Source organism: Sardina pilchardus, chromosome 22 (genome assembly GCF_963854185.1).
Source record: "Sardina pilchardus chromosome 22, fSarPil1.1, whole genome shotgun sequence".
NCBI classification, from domain to species: domain Eukaryota; kingdom Metazoa; phylum Chordata; class Actinopteri; order Clupeiformes; family Clupeidae; genus Sardina; species Sardina pilchardus.
In genome coordinates, this window is record NC_085015.1 from 21,442,922 (window position 1) to 21,454,987 (window position 12,066).

At 43.5% G+C, this 12,066-nt stretch overlaps 2 non-coding genes across 2 annotated transcripts; both read right to left on the reverse strand.

Moving 5' to 3' along the window:
* Positions 1-3,973: 3,973 nt before the first annotated feature.
* trnal-uaa (transfer RNA leucine (anticodon UAA)) lies at positions 3,974-4,056 on the reverse strand. The gene has a single exon. It is a non-coding gene; the product is annotated as a tRNA-Leu (tRNA).
* Positions 4,057-4,728: 672 nt separating this feature from the next.
* trnal-uaa (transfer RNA leucine (anticodon UAA)) lies at positions 4,729-4,811 on the reverse strand. The gene has a single exon. It is a non-coding gene; the product is annotated as a tRNA-Leu (tRNA).
* Between the last annotated feature and the right edge of the window lie 7,255 nt (positions 4,812-12,066).

Consider the following 12,066-nt stretch of genomic DNA (forward strand, 5'->3'; position numbering starts at 1 on the left):
GCTTACTTTCTTCATTTTCTATATTTATTTTTTTTCTGACGTGTTTTATTTCCATATTAGTATCCATTGTTCCATACATGCTAGACCCTCCATTGTTAACGCCATTGGTTCCTTCATTGATAATGCTACACTTCTTATTCTAGTCATTCGTTATCTTCTCCATATTGATTAGCAAATATATCAGGGCACATTCAATAAAGGCCTGGATGAGGTCCCTCACATTCACATCTTTAACTAGTCTTTCTCTTCATCTCTCTCTCTCTCTCTAGATTATTCCTCTCCATCACTCTCTTTATTTCCCTCCAGGGCACCTCTCTCTGATTCTCTCTCTCCCTCCATCCCTCCCTCCCTCCCTCCCTCTGTGTCTATCTATCTCCCTCCATTTGAGATTGTATTAAAAGAAGGTGCATTTTGTGTATAAATGCGTGTGTGTGTGTGTGTGTGTCTGTGTGTCTGTGTGTGTGTGTGTGTGTGTTCTTTGGACACCTTGGAGAGATGGCCATGTCATTGATGCTATTCCCTATGTATGCGCAATGAGCAATGACACTTTGGCTGCCCGTGACGATGTTATTTTCCCATAGGGGGCTAATGCTGGTTATTTGTGGTGATGCACGCATCCACTCTACCCATCTATCATTCAAAAGGGAAGCGCTTCCACTGTAATTCACTGGGCCATTTTCCAAACCACCATCTCCTCCTCATAGTGTCTCCGCGTTTAATGCTCATCCATGTCCTTCAGATGATTGCATGGTGTGTGTGTGTGCGCGCGCGTGCTTGTGTGTCCTATCCTATCCGGTGGCTAACTTGACTGGTGAACAAAAGTGAAATATCACCTTTTCTTGTATGTATGTGTATGAGGGAAAAAGAGAGAGAGGCAAAATTATAGCCAGACAGAGAGAGAGAGAAGGAGAGAGAGAGGGGAGGCAAAAATAGAGATAAGGCAAGGGATAAAGAGAGACAGGAAGAGAGAAAAAGAAAGAGAGAAAGAGAGAGGTTGGGTGGCCTGGAAGTGTCTCAGCAGAGAGGACAAACAGGAAAACTGTCTTTGAGAGAGAGGGGGGAGGGTGCCATTTTTGTCTTTATCAGTATAGGAGACAGATAGGGCTATAATATGGTGCAGTTTTACCACAAAGTGAGCTCTGACAATCAGTCCCCCCAGTCTAATAACACTGAAGCCCTGGGCCCACTGATAAGGTATCTCTACCCACAGTTTTACAGTGTGTGTGTGTGTGTGCGCGCGCGCGCGTGTGTGTGTGTGTGTGTGTGTGTTTACTTGTTTGCACTATCTGTGCCTCTGTGTTTGTGTTTGTGTTTGTGTGTGTGTGTGTGTGTGTGTGATGCAGTAGAGGCAGGAGGTGGAGAAGATGAATGGACGATAAGGTGATGAAAGAGTTCTCTCTGTCTATCGGAGAAAGGTGTGGATGGAGGGCAAAGCTTTTCTACACCTCCCATCCATCTCGCTCTATCCATCCATCTCTCTCTATCTATCGTTTCCTGTACTTTTACTCTCTCTCTCTCCCTCTCCCCTTTATTCTATTTCCTTTCCTCTTTCCCCGTGTCCCTTGTCTTCTCTCTTTCTTCTTTCATCCATCTTTTGTTGCAACACCCATCTCCCTTCATTCTCTGCTCTCTCTCTCTCTGTCTCCCTCTCTCTCTCCCTTTGTTCCACACATTGTTTTTCCTTATCTCCCCCTCTATACATATCTATATTCCTTTTCCCTGCTTCATCATTCTCTCTCTCTACCTCTATCTTCCTCTCTCTCCACACCTCTGTTATTGTCTTTCTCTCTCCTTCTTCATCTCCCTCTCTCCACACTTTCATTATGGTCTTTCTCTCTCCCTCGGTCTCCTTCTCTCAACACCTTCCCGTGCCCCGCTCATTATGGGATGCGAGAAGGCTCTCCCAAGGCCTCGGAGGACACCAACCATGTGACCTCAAGACCTTTGCAACCCGTAACCTTTGACCTTTGCCTTCTCCTCCCCAAGCACCTTAACAAGCATGTGTGCCTAGATGTGCAGCAGGACCTGCCATCTCCCAGTACAGAGACCAGAGTGTGCCTGTGTGTGTGTGTGTGTGTGTGTGTGTGTGTGTGTGTGTGTGTGTGTGTGTGTGTGTGTGTGTCTGTGTGTCTGTGTGTCTGTGTGTTTATATGTACAACAGACAGATTGGAGAATTACTGTTAATGAGTGTATGTGAGAGAAAGAAAGAAAGAAAGAAAGAAAGAAGGTAAAGAAAGACAGAAACCAATTTCCATGTTGAAAAGCGTTTACATGTAGCCTGCCTTAAGGGTCCTATGATTAGTTGACCATTTCAGCATACATACACCGTTCCCACACATTTTCTCTATCTTATAATTTCGGCCCAGTTCATATAACACATTCAGCCTGAGTGTTGACTTTGTGCTTCTCATTACAAATGGAACCTTTTAGAACTCAAGCAGAGCAATAAGCATTCCGAGATAACTACACGCCATTACCTTCCAAGAAATGCTGCACTCGAGACGCCGCGACGACTCGATCTGCTCTATCGCTTCCTCTGACCTCCGCTAGCCGAGCTATTTAGAAAACTAATCGCGTCGCCTGTGCTCTCCTGCAGACACATCTCGTGTCGCAGGAATATTTTATTTGACATCGAGGCGCAGAGGCGAAGAACTCCATTTTGCCCATCATCCGACGCCTTTCGCGACTTTATTGCACATTTGCTAAATTGTTTGGCGGCTTTACGAGTGTGGTGAAGGGCACTCCAGTCAGACAGGCCCTGTAAACAGGCAAGCTCTTGGCTTAGGTCCAGGAAAGCCACCATCAGAAGATGAGCACATTTGCATGCATTCAGATGACAAAGTCATAACGCATACATATGCTCTGTTTGACCCGACTGTCTCATGCCCTTGTATGGTAGATAAACTAAGTCACGTTATTCAGGTGCAACAGTAACAACAACAGCAACAAGAACAACAACAATATTAATTGATATGCACTGTTTAGCTTTCCTCCCTTCCTCCTTTTTTCTTTTCTTTTTTCCTCTCTTCCTTCCTTCCTTTGTAATGAGCTATTTTGCTCCGTTTATCACCAAGCATTTCTAAGGTCTGAGCCTTCTTACGGATCATCATCACCTCCATGATGAGCTGTTTACAGTAAAAGGTAAAGCACACCCACCTCTATGCAAAGAACTTTACCGCAATGTCTTTGTGTCCTATTGAATGCCTTATGAGATATACTTGCTTTGTTGCTTTGTTTAATCAAAACACTCCCTTGTTTTATTAAGTTAGAGCAAATTGGAGACAGTCAGAGGGGCACCTGATCCCTGTCATTTAGCGATGAATGGTGTGACCATTAGTGTTTGGGTTCAACCATGCAACCAGAGGATCCCCTCAAAGGCTGCCAAATGTATACGAGTGGGTATTGAACCCACGAGGACACTGTCCATTGGATCTTAAGGCCAATGCCTTATCCACTCGGCCATCCTGCTACAGCATTAATCATTGATATGATGATCCAAGCTGTCAGATTAAAGCTGTATGCTGTCTTGCTGGTGTTTGAATGTCTGCGTTATGAGGTAATGCATCTCCATATCTCTGCTCATACAGCAAATTAGACAGACATTTACTTTGTCCAAATTTTCCTGGACACAGACTTTTTCACACAGTGTGACATTATCCTGTAACTATAACTTTTTAGGGCCACAGATCTTCATCTATTTTACATTAAGCAGAGGAAGTAGTGTTGTAGAGATGTATGGGGTTAGTTTGTAATGCAAACATGGCGTCATCTAAATATTCTTTCCCTTCTGCCATCAAAAGTTGACATGTGAATATACCGCACCCCAATTATGTGGTATGTTGTGAATAAACTGCACCAATCGTGTGTTGCGATCTCACAGCTGGAGCCAGGTTGGTGGCGGTGACTGTTTAAGTTATACGCTGGCACAATTCTGCTCATCCATTCATTAAGGGACTGTGAGGCCCTAAACATTTACCAGGAGTGGGGTTCGAACCCACGAGGACATTTGTCCATTGGATCTTAAGTCCAACGCCTTAACCACTCGGCCATCCTGGTACACAGAGGCTAGGATGATTGTAAGTTGTCAAGAATGAATACTTTCTAAACAATGGCGTACTCATCTTTTGAAGCTGATAAATTGCTGTGAACTGGTTTGAAACCGAAAGATGAGAGACGTGGGAGGAAACTTTTCACCTTGGCAGCTGGGACCAATGATCACACAGTTCCGACTGGAAATGCTTCCGCATAGGATGCTCTTGTGTTTCCACTGTGCGCTGACATGAGTTTATCATCTGCTTTGATGTCCAAGGTAACATATTCTTGAAATGCTGTCCCTGTTAGTATTTTTTGGACTGTGGGGACCTAAATGGTTACCAGGAGTGGGGTTTGAACCCATGAGGACATTTGTCCATTGGATCTTAAGTCATCATGCTTATATTACAGTATTATGATGAAATACATTATATGCAGATTATTAAGGGTAGATGGAGATGTGATGATCACAAAATGAAAGTGTTTTTGATGGGATTCACTGATAGAGTAAAGTTCATGCTATTATAATGTACAGTATTTCATCTTTAGCCTTTATGAATGATGAGCAACACTTACCACTTACCCATAGCAGTTCTTTCAGTGGCCACACACACAAAGGTGAGGTCACCAGAAACACACCCCTCGTTCCAATAGCTTCCATTCTTTTAGGTAAGTGACTGTGGGCCCCTAAACATTTACCAGGAGTGGGGTTCGAACCCACGTGGACATATGTCCATTGGATCTTAAGTCCAACGCCTTAACCACTCGGCCATCCTGGTATACAGAAATGGAGATGATTGAATCATAATTGTAACTGTTTGAACTGAACTGTTTCCATTTGCTGAATGACAGGATACAGAAACACGGAGACCCAGAACCTCATCTACAAAAACAGTACTGTCATCAAGATAATTATGAATTTACAGTAACCGCAAAAAATGTGAGAATCACAGTCTCCCAGATATGACATCTACATTATGTATACACTGTACTATGATGATCACAACATCATCTTGTAAATGGCTTACTTACAGTAGAAGCACCAGAACATAGAAAATTATTTAAAAATCAATATGAATTCGATATGAATCGAATCTATCAATAAACAGTGATTGTATACTCCAATTTTGTTTGTTTGTTTTTTTGTTTGAAATAGATATGTTGTTACGATAGATACCTGTTGGAATAGCTTGTGGTTCCAAGTGCCATTTTTAGCTGATGTGTGGATACCAAAACCTCATTTGTTGACGGTTAATTATTTCTCATAACAGCATGAGCGTGCTTGGCAGTGGTGCTGTGGTTAGATTATCACTCCAAATTCTTCTGAGGGAGTGTGTTTGTGTGTGTTTGTGTTTCGTGTGTATGCGTGTGTGCATGCTTGGCAATTGTGTTGTGAGTAGTTAATCACTCTGAGTTCCTTTAGGGACAGACAGGTTTTGGGGAGTGGAGAGAGAGTGTGTGTGTGTGTGTGTGTGTGTAGAATGTCCCTGACAGGTTTGGGGGAGTGGAGGACAGATCTGCCAGTGTCCATCACACTGTAAGGCTGCTCTCCAGCTGGCTTGGTTGGACAATTCTTCTTCTGTTCATGATTGAGCGAGTGTGTGTGTGTGTGTGTGTGTGTGTGTGTGTGTGTGCGTGCTTGTGTTTGTATCAATGTGTGTGTGTGTGTGTGTGTGTGTGTGTGTGTGTGTGTGTGTGTGTGTGTGTGTGTGCGTGTGCTCCTCCTTGATCACTGCTTTGCTGTTCATTACCCCTGGAGCCATCTGTTTGTATGACCATGAGGTACTGCCATTTGAAGTGATCCCCAGACACACTCTCACACAGATACATACAAAACACAGCACTAACACATGCTCAAAGCCACAGACACACACACACACACACACACACACACACAGACACACACAGACACAGACACACGCACGCATGCACGCGCGCGCACGCACACACACACACACTCACTCACTCACACACACACACACACACACACACACACACACACACACACACACACACACACACACACACACACACACACACACACACACACACACACACACACACACACACACACACACACACACACACACACACAAACTGACTGACTGACCTAATCTGTCCAGGGATAGTGAAATGATAAACTCAGGTAAGTCTCAACAGGACCACCCAATCATTACAGAGGAACAGTCCAAACCTAGAGGGACCTTCTACTGGAAAGAAAACATTACAGTTAAAGTCACTCTGCTCTGATAGATACTCTGATAACTGCTGCTTTGGTCCCCAGTAGGAGCATTACTGTAATCAGGTCTGTGCCTATCTGTGCCTCTGTACAGTATGTGCCTCTGCTCACACAACTTAAAAAGTGCTTTTGCTTTTTTACAAGGCAGCCATATCTCAGTCTTCCCACATGATCAATCAGATCGCGTCCAGCTCAGAATGCAGATGCTGGAATTTGAATTTCACTTTGGTTATGTTTATGGAGAAAATATTGAAAAATCAATAAAAAAAAGACATGTATGCTCAGAGCTGGAGACGCAGGCCAGTCATTCCAATGACCTCCACCACTCACACCATGTCCTAACTCCATACGCCACAAGCGTGTGTTACTGTAATGACCAAGTCAGTTTGATTACTACATTTTCAACTCGAATGTCTTCACTAGATACAGCGCGTCACAGTCACAGAGCAGTGCATGAAGATGTGGCGCGACTCTTGAACAGAGAGCACTCAGTGCTGCGCAACAGTTGGACACTCGCATGGAGTTAGAACAAGCTGTTACAAGTGCACTAAATATCCAAAGAGGTGTGCATGAACAAATCAGTGTGTGCAGTGGGAGCAGCACCTGGGGACAGACAAGGCAGAGAATACACAGATACAGCAGTGGGGTCAGACAGATGAACAAAGACAAACAAAGCGCCTTACAGTAACTACAGCGAGAACCTTGTGCTGAACCCCATCCAGTGGGTATCAACAGCAATGGAACAAGGCCTCCTGCCAATAGCTTAGCAAAATGGGAAAGAAAATTATGACCAAACAAAGAAAATCAGTGTAGCAAATTCTGTAAAACACCAGTTATCAGCAACTGCACAATATGGCTTCACGCCAGTAGACAAAAAAAAAAAAAAAAAAAACCCATCAAAATAACATACAAACCAAAGCCCATTGATTACAGGAGAAGGTCAAACACATTGGTCACAAGCTAGAGCTAAATCATTTGCATTAAACCTCCATTCACCCCACATATTCAACTACATCTACGTGTACATCTGCACACACACAGGCACACATCAGCACCATGGACAGCAGCAAGGCTGACACACAAACCTGGGGCCCCTCGAACATGGCCAACGAAAGTGTCGCCGCGAACAAGGGAAATAAATGAGATACATACAGTAGCAAACCAGTACAAGCAGAGCAAATCAACAACAGACCAGCAGTGTTCCAGTAGATTTGCCACCGCGCGATGCCCAAAGCCCATTCTGCCTGTCCGATCGCAAGAAACACCGAGCCACGCAAAGAGCGTCCAGCCGTCGTCCACTGCACATCAAACCGCTGCAGGCAGTCCCTGACCGACACGGCAGGATTCAGTGCCCACAGGCGCAGTGTGACAGCTTCAATAGCAGGGCTCAGTGACCCGAACATAGTTCAGCTCCAGGCCAGCTGGTGGGGCCGAGGCGACGACTGGCCAGCCAGGTGTCCAGAGATTCTCCGAAGAGCGCACACACTCGAGCAGATGCATCCCATTTGTAGGGACTTGGCAGCCTAATCTGGTGCCAATTAAGCAGGACCAGAGTATAAGGGAGAGTTGACAAGGGCAATCTAAGCACAGGAATTAGTTCCTCCTGCTGCAGAGATGACTGATCATTACTCCTTTAAACCACACAAAAGGTTCTCCTTAAAATGTATAATAGGTTATCTGTGCATCTCTTCTGAACGCCTTGATGTTTTCAAGATAAGAGATGATGAAAGCCATCTTGCAGTCGCTCTGGCACATTTCTCAGATCAGAATGGTAATTCACAAAACTGTTTGTTCATAACTCCATATCATCTTATCACTTGTGCACATCACTGAAGAAGTTTCTCCCCATTTTTGAGAAAAAAAATAGCAGTGCTTTCATACATCCATGCACCTGACTTTGTACACATGTCTGCTGTTTTTTGAATGTTCAGTGGCAATTTCAAAATGCACAATTCAAAACTGTCACATTGACAACAACACAAGACAGTTTGGCTATCTTGGCATAGATAATGGCATCGTGACTTGTCATTTTGATTGCACTGTTTCAGTGGAATTAATACTTTGATTTTGAGGCATAAACTGAGCATTTTTAACAAGATATGCACTTTTGCAGGTTATCTATGCAGTACAGTTTGCACTAATTGTTTTGAGAAATGGACTAACTGCAAATGTGCATTGTAATTTGAGAAATGCACCGAAACGACAGAAAAACTGTAATCCCAACCATGCTTCATACATATGACAGGTTATAATAGGGATTCTGAGAATTTTCATTTGGTTGTAACTACAGTAAAGACATCTCATTTTGTTGTAAGTTGTTCTATGTAGGGCTTCTGAGGGTACTTTCATTTGGCTGTACAATAAGTTGGACAGGGTTGAAGTATAGTGTCTGAAATAACTTTCATTTGGTTCTTTATGAGTAACTCATGTCATTAGTCACTGGTCCAGTACACCTTTAGTCATGAAAACCAGTATCCCTAACAACTTATGATAACACTGATTCTGCCACGTCTTATTGCTATGACACCACTGACATGCTATTTACTGTAATCATTCAAACATAAACAACAGCAAGAAATAATAACAGAAACTTTGCTAACTGCGCATGCATTCATTTCCATGTTAATCAGGTCTTCCTGAAGCAGAGTTTGAAGTGTTGGCAGTGGGGGAAGGCGCTGTTGGTATTAGCTGCACATCTTTATGGCAGACTGAGGTCAGAATCGCACCCGGCGGATTTACATGCATTTGCATATCTAATCTGCTTCGCCCAAGAGGAATCCCTAGCAGAGCTGATTTTCATAGATCATTATAATAGTCTAATAAAATTTGATATTCCACAGTGATGAAAAGACACATGCCCCTGGCACCACATCACGGCACTCGTTGAATTGTTAAGGATTAGGGATTAATAATTACTTTTTTTTAATAAATTGATAAGGCAAAACTCACTGAAGTGAACTGATTGTTACGCAAATCATACAAAACTTATATAAAATTCACACCAACAATGTATAATTGCCTGCTATCATATTTGATATGTTGAAGATATGTGGGAGATATATACAGTATAGGCAGGTCAGGTTTTGAGACATAAGCACGAGACTTAAAAGATAATACATCCTGTTATAGATATGTAATGGAAAATCAATTCAGTGTTTTCTTGGTCAAATAAGGAATCATAAATCAAAATAAAGCACATGGTATATATGGCATTTACTGTAGATATTTAAACATTCAAACCTTCCAGCTTGCTACAGGTACCATTATAAAGATATGGCAATACTGTGTATAGGCCTATAAGAACAAGTTTGATTTTGAGAGGAAAGTGGGTTTGGAGAGGACAAAGTCAAGTCTTGCTTGCGAGGGGGCAATTCAATGTCAGGTGGGGTGTTATGGTGTTATAAACACATAAAATTCGCCAGTGCTCTTTATGCGCCTGTGAAACCATCGTCTCTCACACTGTCAATGTAGCAGCCCGTTCGGAGTCTTGCACCATCACCTTTTTAAAGGGACCACACACTCGGCTACAGTCTGGTGCCTTTATGTGCCCCTCAAGGCAAACAGCGCCTGTGTCTGTTTCACGAGACACGTGAGTGACATTCTCTTAACATTCCTTTTTTGCAGTTGATTCATCTGTATTAATCAATCTATTATATATATATTATTTATTCTGATTAATTTGATAATTCCTGAAGATGTTTAAGGAAATGCACTACCTGTGTGTTTTTAGTGTTGGGATTCAATAACAGAAAAGCCTGGACTATGAGACCCGGGGCTAATCTGAGCCAGATGCAGCGAGGAGCTGTGCCCAAGTCAGAAACTGTTGGCTTCTTGCCGATGGTGTTAACGGAACCATACTCAGAGGTGACAGAGATGGAGAGATGGAGAGAGGAAGAGGAAGGAGGGGAAGTGGGTTAGAGGAGAGCAGAAGTGAGTGAGTATGTGTGTGTGTGTGTGTGTGTGTGTGTGTGTGTGTGTGTGTGTGTGTGTGTGTGTGTGTGTGTGTGCGTGTGTGTGTGTGTGTGTGTGTGTGTGTGTGTGTGTGTGTGTGTGTGTGTGTTGGGGTTGAGGGGAAAGGACATAACATGGTGTTGAAACACAAGAGATATTGAAGAATGATATGTGACCATGTCTAAACCATCCTTTCCAATCACGTCGGGGCAATACGCCCAGAAATACTGTAGATCAGCGTCACCTTCACAACACTAAAACATCCAACAGAACACCCCACATCTTCAATATGGCAGCCAACTGTCTGGACCAGAGGTACATTAGCCATGAAGTGTATTGGTGTATGACCGATATGCAGAGGTTTGGTTAAACTCAACTTTGCAATCCTCTCCTCTCATAACCTCATGGTTAGAGATACCTCAGGTAGAGCCTTTACCAGGGGGAAAAATGTGCTTTCTCTTTGTCTCAAAGAAATACATTTGGAGAATACTGAATTCTGACCTGTTTCACCTAAACCCCAAGTTCACTTCTGTCCAAGAGAAATCAATTAGACAGTTCTCCTGATACAGGATGGATCTGCTTGCTCCATTTTACTGTGGAGTAAAACTCACAATAAAGCTTGGCGGGAGTAGGAAACAAAGCAGCATTTAGTGCACTAACCAATGTGGTTTAGTTATAGCTAAGCTGACAGGCCATCATGAAACAGTTCAAAAACACTCCTGGATCTTATTCATTCTGAGCCTGTTTCAACGATATGGAACAAAAGCTGCATCTTCTCTTGTGAATGGCTGGCTGTGGATGCAGCAGATGTGAAGTCTGCCTTACCGTGGGGTGTCGGCTGATGCTGCGAGACTGACACCTCAAATCTCCAAGTGCTTCACATAGAACATAAAGAACTGCCGTGGACTCACAGCCCAGGATGTGGGCCGTATCTGGGCAGAATGCGGTCATCATTCAGCCGCCATCACTTCCTGGCGCAAAGCCAGCTGGAAGTTCACACACTGGTATTTGCAGTATGTCATGCGTGTCTTTATGAATAGATTCAGTTTAAAACCAGGGAAGAATGCCGCTGGGGAGGTTTACTGTTCAATGTAATAAAACCCACAAATGCACGTATGGCTGATGGCATTGCAGCAGACATTTGATTCTGTAGGCCTATAGCAAGCTAGTTTGGATCAAGGCGCTGTCACACTAGCTAGTTCATGGCACTTCTGGAGCTGTGAGTTTGGGCTTGCTGCCGAGGTACAACATTTCAGTGTCTGATTAGCAGCACTCTCAAGAACTCTGTAAGGTGTTGCATTAGTTATTCACAAATTAATTTAGTTAGATCCGTTGTGCACCTCACCTTTAGACTCCAGCAGGTTTTCTGCTTGGTGTTGCTGGTAGGCTAACATCTCTGACAAAACACGCAGGTAGAATGATAACGGGCTTCACACTCCATTTCAAGTAAACACACCAGTCAATCTGAAACTGTTGGGTCCAAAACAGTGCAACACATGTTGAGGTGAACATGCCCCGCAATCATTACCGTTACACAATACAACGAGTGATACATGTTGGGTCCCGGGAGAGCCACCTGCAGTCATAGGCTCCGCTGTTGAAGTCTACCCTGTAGGCTAATACTTCAGCAGCTAATTAGCGGTGTTAGCGAGCGAGTGCTCCATAAGCCAGAGACAGGGAGCAGTTAATCACCCCATTCAGATAATTGCTGTTCTTTCAAGGCGTCGCTGCATGGAAAAATAATTAGAGTGTCTTGACAGAAATCTCGCAGAGCGACACGGATTAATGTACTCACACAGATAAGCACACACACACCTTTACATGGATACACAGATTAGGATTCA